Source organism: Macrobrachium rosenbergii, chromosome 2 (genome assembly GCF_040412425.1).
Source record: "Macrobrachium rosenbergii isolate ZJJX-2024 chromosome 2, ASM4041242v1, whole genome shotgun sequence".
Taxonomy (NCBI): Eukaryota; Metazoa; Arthropoda; class Malacostraca; order Decapoda; family Palaemonidae; genus Macrobrachium; species Macrobrachium rosenbergii.
The window spans coordinates 87,902,202-87,919,182 of NC_089742.1; the positions used below are offsets into that span (position 1 = coordinate 87,902,202).

Here is a 16,981-nt window from a genome sequence, read left to right on the forward strand (position 1 = left end):
CCAAATCACGTCCCTGGCCGTCCGAATTGTGGTTGCGGACGTCGAAATCACTTCCACAGCCACACTGATGATTCCTGCGATCGTGGGAATCATGTCCGCAGCCATGGGAATCACTTCCGCAGCCATGGGAATCAGGTCTGTGGCCGTTGGAATCTGGTCCACAGCCATGAGAATTACATCCGCAGCGGTGGGAATCATGTCCATGGCCGTCTAGTCTACGGTCTTTGTACGATGGAAACGAATGGTGGTCGCGGTTTCTCTTAGGAGAATGCGAAACTGAATGAAGGCGAGGCGAAGAATCCGTCATTACAGAAATGGCTATTCAAACATCCGTAAGAATAGGAATCATGATCTTCGAACCTCTTGGGAGAGCATGAATGAGAACGCTGAGGAGACAAGGGCCATCGTTGGGTGTTCGAACAAAGAAGGTCTGGATTTTCGCTGTGCATAGGACCAGAAGGGAGTACCAAGGAAGGATCCTCTACTCAGGATTTCTTGATTGGAGCTTTATCATCTTTTCTTCGAACCTGCACTGGACGAACTGGAGACAAAGAATTGTTGGGAAGGCCTGTTCCTGACACAACTGGAACTTGTCCATCGGCAGGTTAGCGACGGATGTGGACGGAAGGCTTTCCGCCTCCGTCAGCAGAGGAGCGACAGCCAATGTTGTCAGGAAGTTTATGTCCATCTGCAGGAGAGCTAGGTCCGTGGCCACGGATGAAAGGGAGTTTACGTCCATCTGCAGGAGAGCGACATTCGTGGCCGGAGTGATGTCTGCTATCCTAATGTGAAGACCCGGGCTTGTTCTGCATATGGACATAGATCTATCAATGCTCTTCGCTTGACAGAATCGAACTAGGTGGAGATCGGACAGGCATCAGTTCTTCAATGTGGCATGGCCATAGACCATCCTGTTCTCTTCCCAAACCTTCATGTCAGCGAGGTCGATGTTCCGTTCCCAGACACACCCTCCTGAGACAACTTCCACAAACCCTCGTGCAACAGCCGCTGTCATTATATTGGCAGTCCCGGTTTATGACGGGAGTTCCATTCCTATGCCGCGTCATACGCTGAAAATTGTTGTAAGCCGAAAAATCGTACAAAATCGTCAAAAATCCTTAGAAAACCTTACTTTTAATGCTTTGGGTGTATTGAAAGCAATGTAAACTGCATTTTTTATTGAGTTTTTCATAAAAAATCCTCCAAATTTTGATTATTCTGCCCATTTTGGAGCCATATTTCTTCCGTCGGATCGGCGTCGCAACCCTGGAACATGCATCGTAAACCGGGAAATAATTTCTGATGAATATATTTGAAAAGTATTGTAACCTCGGAATGTTGTAAGCCAGACCCATCGTAACCTGGGGACTGCCTGTACAACCATAAGTCCGTGCTATCACGTCCATGGCCGCACAAACCAGATCTTTCTTAGGAGAGTGAGAAAGCCAAGAGAAGACACACTGAGGAGAGCGAAGCTGAATGGCTGACTGGATTGAAGTAACCACATGTACATGTGTCTCTTCATGGACTCATGACGTTCAACAGGAAATGGTCGTGGGAGCTGGAATGACTATCAGAGGGCCTCTTGGAAGAGCGTGAACAGGGAGTTCTGGTATGATGGAGACTAATGCCACAGATGTGCAAGCGACGAGACTGCACTGACCTAGGCTGGAAACACATCCATGGCCATGCAGAATCTCTCACGTACGTCAAAGGACTGCAGAAACCAGAAGGAAACGAGACTCTGCAGAAAGATCAGAAGCAGAAGACGTCATCTCATAGCCATCAGTTGTGGCAGCAGAGGTTCTTGGTTTGGGAGCAGGGAGAGCCGTTGAATCGCAAACTGTCATGGGAGCTGAGATGGAATCCTTCCTACGAGCATGAACAGGGGGATTGGGGGAAGACGACACTGCTATAGATTCTATGTTGCTGATCTCTGATTGGAGTGATATGACAAATTTTTTAAGTAATTTGTTTTTTCCTAACACACAACCCGAGGCCTTCAATCCTGAAATAGAACAAGACTGCCTCTTCCCTCACAGGGGAGGGGGAAACCTCCCCACCAGAGAGAGAGGGGGGTACCCAGAAAGAAAATATCTCCTGACACCCTCTCTCAAAATTTCCCAAGTTGAAGCTATGGAAGAATGGGAAGGGGTAAAATCTTCCAAGGAAGAAGAAGCAACTGGAGAAAGAGTGCATAGACGGAACCAGACAAAGACTAAGAATCGGCCATTGATGCAGGCGAAAATCCCTTCCAAGATGGCACCTTCTTCCTCCTCTGATGCTCCTTCTTGGCAAAAAACCTCCACTGCTCAGGAGACCAAGAACAGCATCCAGAGAGGGGAAGGGAGCAAGCCTTCGACTCATGCCCCCAACAAGAGACAGAGCAAGAAACAAGGCAGGAACCGTAGACAAAAACTCCCGCTGGTCCTGGAGAACACATGTTGGGATCAAACACACTGTCAAAGACCTTGTGACATCAACCTCTGAGTTGAGGGAAGGGGAAAAACTTTCGAGGTTTAAGCAAGAAGTATCTTTGTACAAACAGAATACATAACCATCGCCTGGAAACATGAAAAACCCCCTCGTCTCTATCCTCTCCATCTACACAGCATCTGAAAGATTAACACATTACAACATTCGAAGAAATTGTGTAGTCAAAAATAATAAAACATTGTTTGTTCATGAAAACAGAATACACAAAACAAACACCAAGGAGATAGGTGTTGGGATTGCGTAAATAGGAAAAGGCAACAAAAAAAAAAAGTAAAATTATATATAAGAAGAAAGTCTCCCACAATTTATGCAGACTTCGTAGCATGAATAAGTGAATATATCATTATAGAGACATAAAAACATACTGGAATGTTTCAATATATCAATGGGTGCAAAGTATAAACAAAAAAATATAAACAAAATATAAATTCAAGCACACAAGAGAAAGTCATATGGCAGGACAGAGAAATGAACACGTCTTGTCGAGACTGTGGTCAAAAGTAAAACTGCGTAGAACTGAATGTATACCGACTGGGTGGGTGGTGCCTCCACCCCTACCATCAGTAACTGTTACCATAACACCCCTGCAAAAGTTTAACAGCCGCACTTCCAGCTCGCTGAAAGTTAATCCCTTATGTAAAGACTGACAGTTTATATTCGCGTAGGAACAAATAAACATTGCCATCATATGCCATTTGCATTTGATATTATTTACATTCCCAAAATCTCGATATCTTCGTTGCCATTACCTACTACAAGAGATATAATCTGGAGATACTTTTTCTTATAAATTTACAAAGTTTGGTTTAAAACGTGCCCATTATTTGCTTGTATAAGCGTTATGTGTGATTTCGCCAGTTCTGGACATCACTTTCACCTCCCCATTATTCTTTTATTCAGCCTCAGCCATAGCCTGCAGCTTTAATTTACTGGTATTCTTTCTTCAGATCTCCATTGCATGAAGGATGAGTAAAATCTTATTTTAATCTTACTTATGGAAGCCACCATTGAGAATTGGCAGGGTTCAACAACTTGGCAATTTTAGTGCAACTCTTAATAAACACTCAATAGTTGTAGTAAATGATGTCAAAACTATGCAGTGGAAAGACTTCATTCATAAAATGGGGAAATTTTTGGCAATCTGGTTATCAACCAGAAACAAATAAGAATGCTGATGAGCATTTTAATAATTCATGACAAACCACATAATATCTTTGAGATTCTAGAAGGTGAATAATTGATGGAAAAATTTATAGCAAGCCAAAGATGGTATCAACAGTTTCATCAACGATTCAACGTACATAACAGGAGTATCATCATTGATGTGGCAAGAGCAGACATAGAAAAATTTATTGAACAATTATAAGAAATCACTGAGAAAGGTAATTACCTTCCTGATCAGATCCTCAGTGGGTATGGAACTAGGCGTTTCTGGAAGAAAATATCCAAAGGTCCTATACGTAAAGATACTAAAGCAAATGCTTGGTTTCAAAGCTTTTGGTCACATTGTTGCTGAATCCACATTAAAGCCTTTCTTTATCTATAACTCACAGAACCCATGTGTACTGAAGCAAATGAGTAAGTACATTAATGGCTATACAGGCAGTCCCCAGTTACTTGAGGGGTTTCTGTTCCCGACAGCGTGACGATAACCAAAAATCACCGATAATAGCACCAATCCCTGGGATAACCGGGGATCAGCACCACTATCCGGGGATTGGCGCAGATTGGAGATCAGCGCATATCGGTGCCAAAAATCCTGCTATCATCGTCACTACACAAGCCACATAAAACCGGATCGCCGATAAGCGGGGACTGCCTGTACATGTATAAACAAGTACTGTATATGAAAGTATATATGTTTATATATGTATAGTATATTCACTAATTCTATTTATGTCAGTAATAATACTCTTATATTTATTTAGTTTTAGTATGGGTGCACATTTAGAGATGAGTGTGAAAATACTAAAACAGTAAGTACATGACTGTTTACCTATCCATTTTCACAAAATGACTGTTTACCTTTCCATTCTCACAAAATGACAGTTTACCTCTCCATTCTCACAAAATGACTGTTTTCCTCTCCATTCTCACAAAATGACTGTTTACCTCTCCATTCTCACACAATGACTCTTTTCCTCTCTATCCTCACAAAATGACAAGGAGTGACAAACATCAAAGTTACTGTCTGAATGCAGTAACATGGAAAATACAATTATTAGAAAGGCTGAAAAGACTATAAGCTGAATGTAGCTCATGCAACCGACACAAGTAATACTACTTGCTTGAAATAGGGTCTTCTACCTACGGAAAAAGATTGTCATAATTAAGAATATCTAAACAATATCTATATTTCCTGTAATGACTTGCTTATGAAAATCATCCTTAAATCTGTCATCTTCACATGAAAAAGGCATATCCTCTACATTTCTAACATTTAAGTTCCTGGTAGCTCCATAATAATTAAGGGATTTTGACAAAGTAAAAATCTATTTCTGGGTGAAGACCTGTGTCGCCCAGTGAAATGTCCTATATAGCACACATTTCTAGGTATAAATATTGCTAGATATACCAGAGAAAAAAGCTATACAGCTAATAGGATGCCAGAGTTACCACCTCTGGGTCGATCATCCTTACAGGATGTCAGTATGTCATCTAGGAGGAAGCTAGTGGAAGCCATACAGATTACTTAACCCAATAAATCTCTCCTCTCCAAAACCCTTCTGTCTAAGAGGTGCGATGGCAGTCCTTCCATTTCATACTACTAATTCTACCCTCTCGCCCGTCCGGGTAACTTTTAGCTTTTAGTAGCCTAGGGTGGGAAGATTAGAGGAAGGGTTACTAAGAGCGACACAGGTCTCCACCCAGAAATAGATTTTCCTTTGTCAAAATCCCTTTTCTGGATAACCTGTGTCGCCAGTGTGTGAAGTGGCTAAAAGCTTGTAAACATAAAAAGGATTAATTGTCAAAATGTAAAATTTACTAAGGAAAAATAAAATTAATTTTGAATATGCTTTTTACTTATCCAAAATAGAAAAAACAAGTATAAATATGCATAAAATAAGTTCTTAGTATCCTAAATAATATAGAACAATATAGTTACAAGAATAGGTTTAACAGTTAAACTAAACCATCACCTAAAATAACAAGATATGGTGAAAACATTTTCCAACAAGATGGCCTCATACAAGACAGGAGTGGATTGTGAAGCAACCCAAACCCAGTCAACAAGGTAAAAGGGCAAGGGAATACAAGCGAGGCAGGTAGGTGAGATGTATACCAATTGGTAGGGCAAGCAAAATACAAATACAATTACAATTACAAGATACAAATTACAAATTACAAAAATAACATAATATTAGGCTGACTCTGGGGAAACAATGTTCCTGCAGCGACAGCAGAAAATTTAAACCTCCCAGGACTTGAGGTAGTGACGTTTAAAGACTCTAGAGGATTTCCAGCCCGTATATTTCTTAATTTCATCAAAATTCATATGTTGGAAGTAATTAACTGAGGTGGCTACAGCCCGGATATCATGGACCTGGGGAATTGAATTCGGGTTGGCTTGTTTAATAAAATAAAGTATTTGTTGTCTAATACCATTCAAGGAGATGGTTCCACCATTCTCTCTAACAAAAAGTGGACCTGAAGACCTTTGAGAAGTCCTTTCAAGATAAGCTTTTAGGGTAACTACTGGACATAGGGAAGGATCCTCCGGAAGAGGAATAATCTTCCAGGGAGACCACCTAATTAGAGGGTCTTCATTTTTGGCTAAAAACATTTGGTCCGGAGAAAATAGAACTTCTCCTGATGGGAGGAAATCCACATGATTCAACTCTCTAGAAAGGGCTGAAAGTTCAGAGATTCTAGCCCCTGAAGCTCGGCTAATTAAAAATAGGTTTTTCTGAAAGAGTCGAATAAGAGCAAATTCATTATTTGTATCGAGAATATTGGCTAATTTTAGAACGTCATTTAAAAACCAAGAAACCGTTTTAGGACGGGTTGTTGGTCTAAGACGAGCACAAGCTTTAGGAATAGAGGAAAAATATGAATCCGTTAGGTCAATGTTAAATCCCAACTGAAATACCTTCTTTAAGGCGGATTTAGTCGTAGTAATGGTACTAGCAGCCAGACCTTTATCAAAGGGGGCCTTAAAAAATGATTGTGAGATTCGTAGTCATAGTAGGCGTCTGATTCTTTCAGGAAGTTGGCAAGTGTTCTTACTGCCAAATCCTTTGACAGAGTAGATTCTCTCTTATCTGATTCAGAAACATTGTGTTCAGAGGATCAACATTAGCATTTCTGAGCCGTAAATTTCATGAAATCCATAAAGTTAGGGCATTCAGCGTTCCTGAGAAGCTGACACAGTCTGAGTTTGAACTACTTGGGTTAATATTGGATGAGGAATCTGAAAGGCTCTGAGTTTCAGCTCCTAACAAAGAAACCAGTTGCTCTTGGCCAGTTGGGGCTACTAAGGCTATTAGACCTTTGAATGACCTGAGTTTGTGTACAACTTTCACAGAAGATTTACTGGAGGGAATAGGTAGACTTTCTGCCATTTGTTCCAGTCTACTGACATTGCGTCTGTGGCGTAAGCCCGAGGGTCCAGGTTCGGAGCTATGTAACATGGAAGTTTGTGATTCGGTCCGTGGCAAACAGGTCCTGGGCGGAATCTGTTGGCAAATCCAGTTGAAGGAGTTCTTGTCCAGAGACTATTCTGATTCCAAAGGAGTCGTTCTTGACAGAGAATCTGCAATCACGTTCCTTACTCCTGACAGATGCGTGGCTGACAAGTGCCAATGATTTTCATTGCTAATGAAAAGATTGCTATCATTACATGATTTATATATTTCGTCTTGGAACCCCCTGTTCAGACAATGAACTATCCACTGCACTGTCTAGAGCAATCTGACATGTGTTCCTGATGGATGTAAGCATTTCAGAGTCAGGAAAACCACCATTGCTTCAGAATGTTGATGTGGAAGTGCGAAAAAAGGAACCGACCAGGTTCCTTGTACTTTCTTGTATTGTGAAATAACCTCCCAACCGGTGAGATCGTCCGATATGGATGATCAGAGCTGGTAGAGGAATTGTAGAGGAAATTGATTTTGATAGACTTTTGGCTGTTGTCCAAGAGCGAAGTCTTTTCTTTAAGATTGGAGGCATGAATTTGTAATTGGCACAAATCTTCGCCACACCCGATTTATGTCCTTCAGTTTTGCCTTGAGAAGTAGGTCTGGTACTGGCCGAAACTGAAGGGAACCTAAATTCTTTCTTGAGTCTGACGAGAGGCTCGTTTGCACCTGAGAAACTGTCTGCGTAAAACGGCTGTATCTCTGCATTTTGCTGGGGTGAAAGTTTGTAAGATTGTTCGTCCACTGGATACTAACCACTGAAAGCGGGCTGCGGAGTCAGGCGAGATTTCTTTGTATTATATGAAACCCTAGATACTCTAGGAACTGAATGACCTTCCTAGTTGCCTTCCGGCAGTCGATGTCGTTGAGGGCCCAAATTAACCAGTCGTCTAGATAAGCCACGAGCTTGATACCTTGCGATCTCAGTTCCTGCACCACGGCTTCTCCCAGTTTGGTGAAGATCCTGGGTGCTATGTTGAGCCCGAAGGGCATTACCCTGAACGAGTAAGCCTGTTTGCCTAGTCTGAATCCTAGATAGGGAGAGAAATTTCTCGCTATCGGAACATGATAATAAGCGTCTGTAAGATCTATAGAGGTGGTGACGGCCCCATGGGGAAGTAAGGTCCGCACCTGAGAGACGGTCAACATACGGAACCTGTCGTATTGGATATAAGAATTTAGAGTTGATAGGTCTAATATCACTCTTCTCTTGTCTGAGTGCTCTTTCTTTGTACGCTGAACAAGCGTCCTTGAAATTTTAGATGCCTGACTTTCTTTATTGCCTTCTTTAAAAGAAGGTCTTTTGCATAGTCTAACAGATCCGGTGTTGGGGTCTGATAGAACCTGACTGGTGGAGGAGGTCCTCCTATCCAGCTCCACCCTAGGCCCTTTGAAATAATACTGTGGGCCCATGGACTGAAGGTCCAATGGTCCCTGTAGAGGCGTAATCTTCCACCTACCTGAGGGGACTCATTTACTAGAGGGCTTAATATCCCTGCCTCCTCTCGAGCCTCTGCCTCTAGACTGGAGTCTGGGGCTGGGTCTGGATCGAAAACCTCCTTGACCTCTAGCTCCCCTAGATGGGCGGTAGCTATGAAAGGACCCCTGAGATTCATAAACAGGGTTGAAGGCTGGGGAGGAAACATAGGTTGTTGAACCAGCAGGGTGGTGAGCTGGCTGGTTCAGCAAAACATATTGAGGATGTCCCTTGGAGGTGGAAGGCTGAGAAATTTGGGATACCGGAACTGCCTGGACAATTGTCTGGGTCTGGGGTGCCTTAATAAGGGTGGAACCTTCTTGTTCGTTTCCTGCCTTTAGGTTGAGGGCCCGAGAACTCTGAAGACTTCCTTTTGAAAGGAAGTCCCCAATGAATTCTGAGATTCTGATTGGCCCTTGAGGCCTCACTGATGACTGAGTTGACCATGTCTTCAGGAAAAAGGTTGGTACCCCAGACAGAGGACTTGATAAGCTTGTTCGGCTCATGACGGATGGTGGCGTCGGCCAAAACAAATTTCCTGCAGTTCCTTCTTGCCACCACAAAATCAAATAAGTCACTCTGGAACGTGGCCAGAAGTGACTTAGTCAGGATCCTGAACAGAGGTTCGTCCTTATACACAGCAGATGTCAACTCCGCCGAGGTGACGGAGTTGATGGATCTGCTGGGCAAACACCAGACTCATACTCTGCGATGGGAACTCCGGGAATCTGGGTAATTGCTCACTAAACAGATTGAAGCGCACTCTGGATCTAGCTTACCCGCAGTGAAGGTTTCGGAGACCCAATCAGCAGTCTAAGTCTCCTGGAAAAGAAAGAGTTTCCGTCTCGAAGCTGTGGCATCGGCTTCTCCTCTGTTCCGGCCTGAAGGGTCAGCTCAGCGATCTTGGAGGTACAAGGAGTGGGGACATCCTCATTAACCACAAACATTGTGTACCGCCCTTTGTGTGGAGTCAGCTTCGTATTCGAGCACTCCCAGTCAGAGAGAATCCTAACCCACGCCGACTGCGCTTGGTCCCTGGGGAAGATTACCGTCTCCTTTGGAACCTTATCTTCCCTCACCAGGGCTTCCTCGGATAGGCGAGCATACCCCGGGAAGGGAAAAACAAGATCCGCCAGGAAGAACTCATAGTCTTCTACAGGGCGGGTGCCACAACCTTCAATGGTTAACTTACCATTTGCGAAGGGGGCATTAAGCCCGAGCATGGGTTACAATCCTCATAAGCTGGCGCTTGAGGCATCTGGAGATAGTGTAACCCTGTTGCTGTCACCGGACCTGAACAAACTAGTCGACAAGCGACTCTCTTGGGTTTTAGTCTCTCCGCCAAGTTGGGCGTATTTACCTGACGACTCAAGGCTCGAGGCAAGATCGCGAGACATCACCTCGAACTGAGAATTGACCTGTTCTGAGAGCTTTTTCATCATAGCCTCAGCAATGGCTTCCGGGTCAAAGTCAGGTTTTTAGACCTACTCGTCTTTGATCTCGACCCCTTAGAAGAGGTAACTCTGAGAGAAATGAGGCTTGAGAGACTATGGCGCCTTGGCGGGCACTTGGCATGGATAAATTTCGGGGTTTTAGACAATTTTAGGTAAAGTCTTGGGTGTTGCAAGGACTTCACCTTGGGATCACCGACCCAGGCAGGGGCTACAAGTGGAGACAACAGAGAATCCTTGAAAGGATGAAGAGCGAAGGCGCCCAGGTGAGCTAGAAGATAATGAATTCTTATTTACCTGCCTCACTTACTTCCCTACCTTCCTCCTCTGGAGTCGTGTACTGGTTTCGATGTCCAAATTGATGTTGTACTTCCTCGGCCACGTCCTCGCATAGCTCTTGATTTTCTTCCGGTGGAATCTGGGTTTCGAGTCTAATCCTTGTGATCAGGGGTTCAGCCACTTCGGGGGCTACTGCCGCAGAGGCCCTAGCCATAGGGTAGAGGATATTGCAAATGTCCTCCGCCACAACATAGGGGCGCCCCTGACCAACGTTACGACCGAAGCCGCCAACCCAGATCTTCAAAGTAGCCAGAGACGAGGCTTGACAGGACCGAGGCACCTGTCACCAGAATAATGTCAATATAAGGAATTGACAATAGATTCTAACATTTAATCAGGTTACTTCGAAGTTGCTTGAAAATTCATGCATAAATAAAAGGTTAACGTACCGAATCATCAATTATGTCCAAGCAGAGGGCGTAGCACACGTCGCAGCCATCTGGGTGCCAGACGAGATGATCGCCAACCTCGATGCGCCAACGGCGTGCGACCGGCCTACGTGGCATGAGGTTGCTCGAGGTAAGCATTGCATCCAGGCTCCCTGTGTGAGCCACCTGTAAGAGGAATTGACCATGAGTATCAAGGAGAAAGCGGAATAGCTTAAGAGTGGTAAAAAACTAAACAAGGGAAAAACTTAAAATAATAATATTCCTCTCTACACCGGAGTTGAGAATTGGGGTTACGGCGGAACGCTCCAATGTAATCTGAACAGGTAGGCCAAACCTGAAGCCGATCACACCGGAAAACAATTCCGATGATGCTGGAGCGTCTGAAAAATTAACCACACAGGAATCAACAACCAGAGAGGGCTACTCGCCGGAGCGAAGGTTCGGGACTGATTCCCCAGAACACCGCTCACGGGAACTACAGAAATTAAATAAACATAATATTAATCCCAGCCCCTCTACCATTCCGCCGTAAACAGAAGGCAACGACGCTCAAGCTATAGTTCCTACCAGGAGCTAAAAGCGAGCTAACGATAGCCGCCGGAACGAATCCGGATGGCAGAACGGCGGAGAAGCAGGAGCAGACAAAAACATGGCGACTGCAACAGGTCAGGTGCCTAGGCACCTTCCACGAAGCGTCATTTCAACCGAAAAAGGCAAATGAGCTTTGCTCTAAAATGCCCCAAAGGGAGAGCCAAGTAGATATGTCTAATAATGTCTGATAAAATGGGAGTGAGATAACATAATAAGGTGAAACGATAAAGTAATATCTATGTCTTAGCCTAACCTTCCGAAGCCAACGCCTGGTCAGGGAGGCTAAGACACGCCAGAGGGACGAACGAGAAATAGCGCTCGCACCGAACCACACCTTCCGAGATTTGATAATCAAACTGGTCAGGGAGGACGGGCATGCACCCAAAACTCGAACGAAGGCCACCCAAGACAACCTACCTTACCTAGGTCTAGAAGCCAAAGTAAGGAGAAAGACTGGGGCCAGCTTAGCCTACCTTCCGAGGTTTGGCAGAGCCAAACTGGTCAGGTAGGCTAACATAAAACACTACCCAAAATCAGAAGCAAGGATACTGATACATAATAAATTGAAATGGTATAATAACAAACATTTACAAAATGCCTACATAAAAGCACAAAAAGGAAAGAGGCTAAGGCTAGAGCCTAACTTTCCACAAAAATAAATATAACAACCGATTGTGTAAGATGCATACTCTTGTCGACATCTCCTCTAGTGAAAATTGAAACTATCATTAAAAAGAGGAGCATAATAAAATAATCTACAAACGTCCACGACGAAAGAAGATATGGGCATGATAAGGCTGGGGACTACAGCCCACGACGAACACGAAAATGGTGGCCCCCGAGCCGACCAGGCGCAAGTAAATAAACGGGACTTAATTAGTCCAACCGAGTCCCAAAACAACCAAATTGAATACTCAACTTAGAAGAAGATGCGCCTTGATCGATGGAAGCCATCCTGCAGAAACAATATATCCAAGAAAAGGAAAAAAGCGTGCAAAATAACAAAACGAAAAACAATGCGTGTTGTCGATAAGGTGTGCTATAAGCGGATAGGGCTTATGGGTAGAATTAGTGATATGTCGAGAGCGGGAAGGACGTTGCCATCGGCACCTCTTAGACAGAGGTTTTGGAGGCGAGAGATTTATTGGGTTAAGCACCTGTGGTAGTGGCTTCCCTGCAGCTCTAGATGACATACCCGACATCCTGTAAGGATGATCGACCCAGAGTGGTAACTCTGTGGCATCCAATTAGCTGTATAGCTTTTTCTCTGGTATATCTAGCAATGTTATGCCTAGAAATGTATTCCAACTATATAAGGACATTTCACTCGTTGACACAGGTTGATCCCAGAAAAGTGCATTGTTATCTAATGCTTGTTTGTACCTGAATAATGTTTTAAGGTGTTTTTTAAAGACTGATTGATTTATGTCTATTAAAACTGGCGACACAACACCTAGGTTACTGATGCTGTAATAAAATTACATAGGAAACTAAAAATAAATAAATAAGTTTAAAGGGAGTTTCATATAAAAAATATCTAAAAATATATATACTGTATACAGTAATCACATCTTTTCAAATATACTATCCATACACACATACATTTACATGTATATGATCTAAATTTTGTTGAGGAGGCCCGCCTCCCTCACAAAGATATATAACTGCTCTAAATTACAATCCTCACTAACACTTGTAGCTGGGATAAAATGTCCCTCTCTTTTATGTCCCCAGGACAGGAACCTATGTCTCAGATTCCCAAGACTGAGATATTCAACCTGATAATGTCTAATAGTTAAGGGCAAAATATAGTACAGTCATCGCAGAATGGAGGATTTTCGCCAGACATTAAGAACCCATGGGTGAATCTTGTATGTCCAATCCTAGGCCTGCACAACATCGTTTCTTGTCTCCTTGGCATACAGTGGTACCCAGCTTTTCATAATTCACTTTTCCACACTTCATTTTGTTGCGGATTTTTGTGGAACATCTTTCACTTTTCTGCAGGAACTTTCACCAATTTGCGAATTTTTTCTGTTGACCTTATCTCTAAAATTATCACTGATTCACTTTTTTTGTAGAGCATCACTATTTATTCAATAATTACAGAATTTTTTCATGTTGAGTTCATGACTAAATACAGATTTTTATGATAAAAATAATTTACAGTGTACTTATACTGTACTTCTGTATCTGTTAAGCTTGTTCTGGGTTGGGCCTCAGAATGAGCATAACAAGTTTACAATTCTCTCTCTCTCTCTCTTTCTTTAAGGGTAATGTAAGATCTATTTGAAATGGTATTACTGTGAAGTGTTTTTGGAAGATACAGCATACTGTGCAATATCTAAAATAGTTGCTGATTACTTTAATTTTATTTTCCAGTAAAAGCAGAGAGAGAGAGATGTGGCAGAATTCAAAACACAAAAAAACAACACACAACACTCACCCTGATCTTCGGTTGCTGGGAGATGGATTAAGGCCGCCGTAACAACCACAACCACAAACACAACAAGGAAATACAAAAAAAGGAAACAGAACACACACACAATAAAACAGCACACCAACAAGAAAAACCAACAACTCCCGGAAAAGCATACAAAAACTGTCCAACATGAAAACCACTGACCGGCACTAGCTCTGACTAAAGACTCAACAACATAAAAAACCCTCCTTCACATTCTCACAGACAGACAGCGCCATAAACAAACTCCAACTAACGACCCTTATCCCTCTTCCAACAACCGAAACACTCACTAACGACAATTACACTCTCTCTCTCTCTCTCTCTCTCTCTCTCTCTCTCTCTCTCACACACACAAAACGTTGGGAAATGCTAAATAAAAATCCATTCATCCCTCTATAGAGAGAGAGAGAGAGAGAAAAAAAGTTAAGTATATCATAGTTTAACCAGACCACTGAGCTGATTAACAGCTCTCCTAGCGCTGGCCCAAAGGATTAGATTTATTTTTACGTGACTAAGAACCAGTTGGTTACCTACCAACGGGACCTACAGCTTATTGTGGAATCCGAACCACATTATAGTGAGAAATGAATTTCTATCACCAGAAACAAATTCCTCTTGTTCTTCACTGGCCGGTCGGAGATTCGAACTCACGACCAACAGAGTGGTAGTTGAGAACGGAACCCGCTCACCCAGCGAGGAACTGAGAGAGAGAGAGAGAGAGAGAGAGAGAGAGAGAGAGAGAGAGAGAGAGAGAGAGAGAGAGAGAGAGAGAGAGAGAATGGTAAACCCATTATGCTCATTCTGGGGCCCAACCCAGAATGAGCTTAACAGATACAGTAGTACAGTATAAGTACACTGTAAATCATTTTTATCATAAAAATCTATATTTAGACACAAACACAATATGAAAAATACAGTAATTAATGAATAAACAATGTTGCTCTACAAAAAAAAAGTGAATTAGTGATAATTTTAATTGTTTTTACCAATGTAAAAGGGAACAGGACGACTTCAATACTATGAGAGAAAACGGCTGTGCTTATGTATACAGGGGTAGCTTCACTAGTTGTCAAACGTTCAGCATCTGAGTCTGGTCTGCACCCCAAGAAGTGTGGGACAGAACTTTCAGCACATTCATTGTTTTCAAGCATTTTATCTTGATATATTTCAGATGTGGAATCCAAGTCAGCTTGCTATAAAAAAATCAACCCAAGAAATTTTGTTTCACCAACACATGGGATATGCTAGGCTTCCTATACCTGTCTCAATTTTGAGAGATATGACCAATAAGACTTAGGTACGGTATATGCCAGCGTATAAGGCAACCTTTTAACCTTACAAAATCTCCCTCAAAATGGGGGGTCGTCTTATATGCCGAGTATAAAAAGCAAACCTTAAATCCTGCCAGGATTTTTAATGATAGGCTAACCCTTAAAGTGTTGATAGCTGTGTCAATAGTTAACTTACCATCACAACTATCGACATTGTAAACAAAACAACTGTAATAACAGTAATAACCATAGGTAATTCAAGTGAATCACTAGCGATACAACTATCGATACTGTAAACAAAACAACTGTAATTACAGTAACTACCGTAGGTATTTACCATAATTAGATGCTAGGATAAGCGAGCTCTCACTGTTACTAGCTTTATCCAGAGTACAGGCCGTCCCCGCTTACCAGCGCCATAGGTTAATGGCGTTTCAGTATTACTGCACTTGGCTAGCGATGTTGTTAACCGGATTTTCGGCACTGGTAAGCGATTTTTGGCGCCGGTAAGCAGTTTATCAGAGCCAATATCCGGTTAAAGGTGCTGTTAAGCGGAGATTTCTGCGCCACTATCGCTGATTTTTGGTTAGCGCTGCTCAGCCAGGGACAGAACCCCCGCTGTTAACCAGGGACTGCCTGTACATGTATTTGAATAATGGTACAGGCAGTCTCCGCTGTTAACCAGGGACTGCCTGTACCATTATTCAAATACATGTACAGTTATCACGACACCCCATCATGGCCACACCAACTATCGGTAATAAAAAAAGGATGAAGTATGAAACTTCGTTCAAGTTAGAAGCAGTAAACTTTACAAAGGAAGAAGAAGAAGCAGACATTGACAAGCAATCAGATTTGGAGTTTGATCCGCATGATGAGTTCCTTACAAATATATCACAAGACACCATCAACAAACTTATGATATCAGATGATGAACATGATAATGAATTTGTAGGATTTGAACTGTTTAAAAATGTTTTAATCATTGCAAATAAAATATTATCTTCTATACACTGTACCAGTATTTTTTTTAAATGACCTCACCATTGCTTATGCTTACATCAGCTGATAGTGCATTGAATCTAATAAATTGGGGGTTGTCACACACAAGAGAACATACCTCTAAAACTACATTTTTACATGAAAAATAGATCATCTTATATGCACAGTCACCTTATACGCCAGAATATATGGTAAGTTAGCTTTTAACTAATTAATAGGCCTAGGAGCAAAGCTCAGTAGCTCAAGTGTGAATCATCACATACAGTACTTTCAACCAGGCTTACCAAACTTGTGGATTGTGTAAGAATTCATTACTATTTCTTACAATTAAAACCACTTGCTATTGAATGCAAAAAGCACTGGAATAAACAACAGCAAGTATTGACATGAACAACAGAATCGACAAACAGCTGTTTGCCGATGTTAGTTACTGTAACAAACACACGTTTATTAAGTTGCATTACAGTTGCCTGTTTGTTAAAAAACTGCTTATTTTCAATGTAATTCCATAAACAAAAATGAAATATATTTTTATTCACCCATCATGCAATGGAGAAGATATTAAGAAAGTATGCCACAAAACTTAAGCAGCAGGTTATAGCTGTGGCTGAAGAAACAAATAATGAGCAGAATGCAAAATGTTTTGGAGGCAAAAAAAAAAAAAAAAAAAAAGGCAACATCTGAATCTGGTAAAATTACATGTGTACTTTATTTAATTTACTGCATTCATAAATACAGTAGTTGCATTTTGTAAACCCAGCTTTGATAATTTATGAAAGAAACGTATCTCTGAATTGTTTCATTCAGCAACTAAAGACAGTGATGATTTTAGTACACTGCAATCAGCTGATGACACTGAGAATG

At 42.1% G+C, this 16,981-nt stretch overlaps 1 protein-coding gene across 1 annotated transcript in view; it reads right to left on the reverse strand.

Annotated features, from left to right (window-relative positions):
- Window positions 1–16,981, reverse strand: part of Mat89Ba (nucleolar protein 6 Mat89Ba) — a 449,315-nt gene that overhangs the window by 246,659 nt on the left and 185,675 nt on the right. The gene's annotated exons all lie outside the window — the stretch shown is intronic.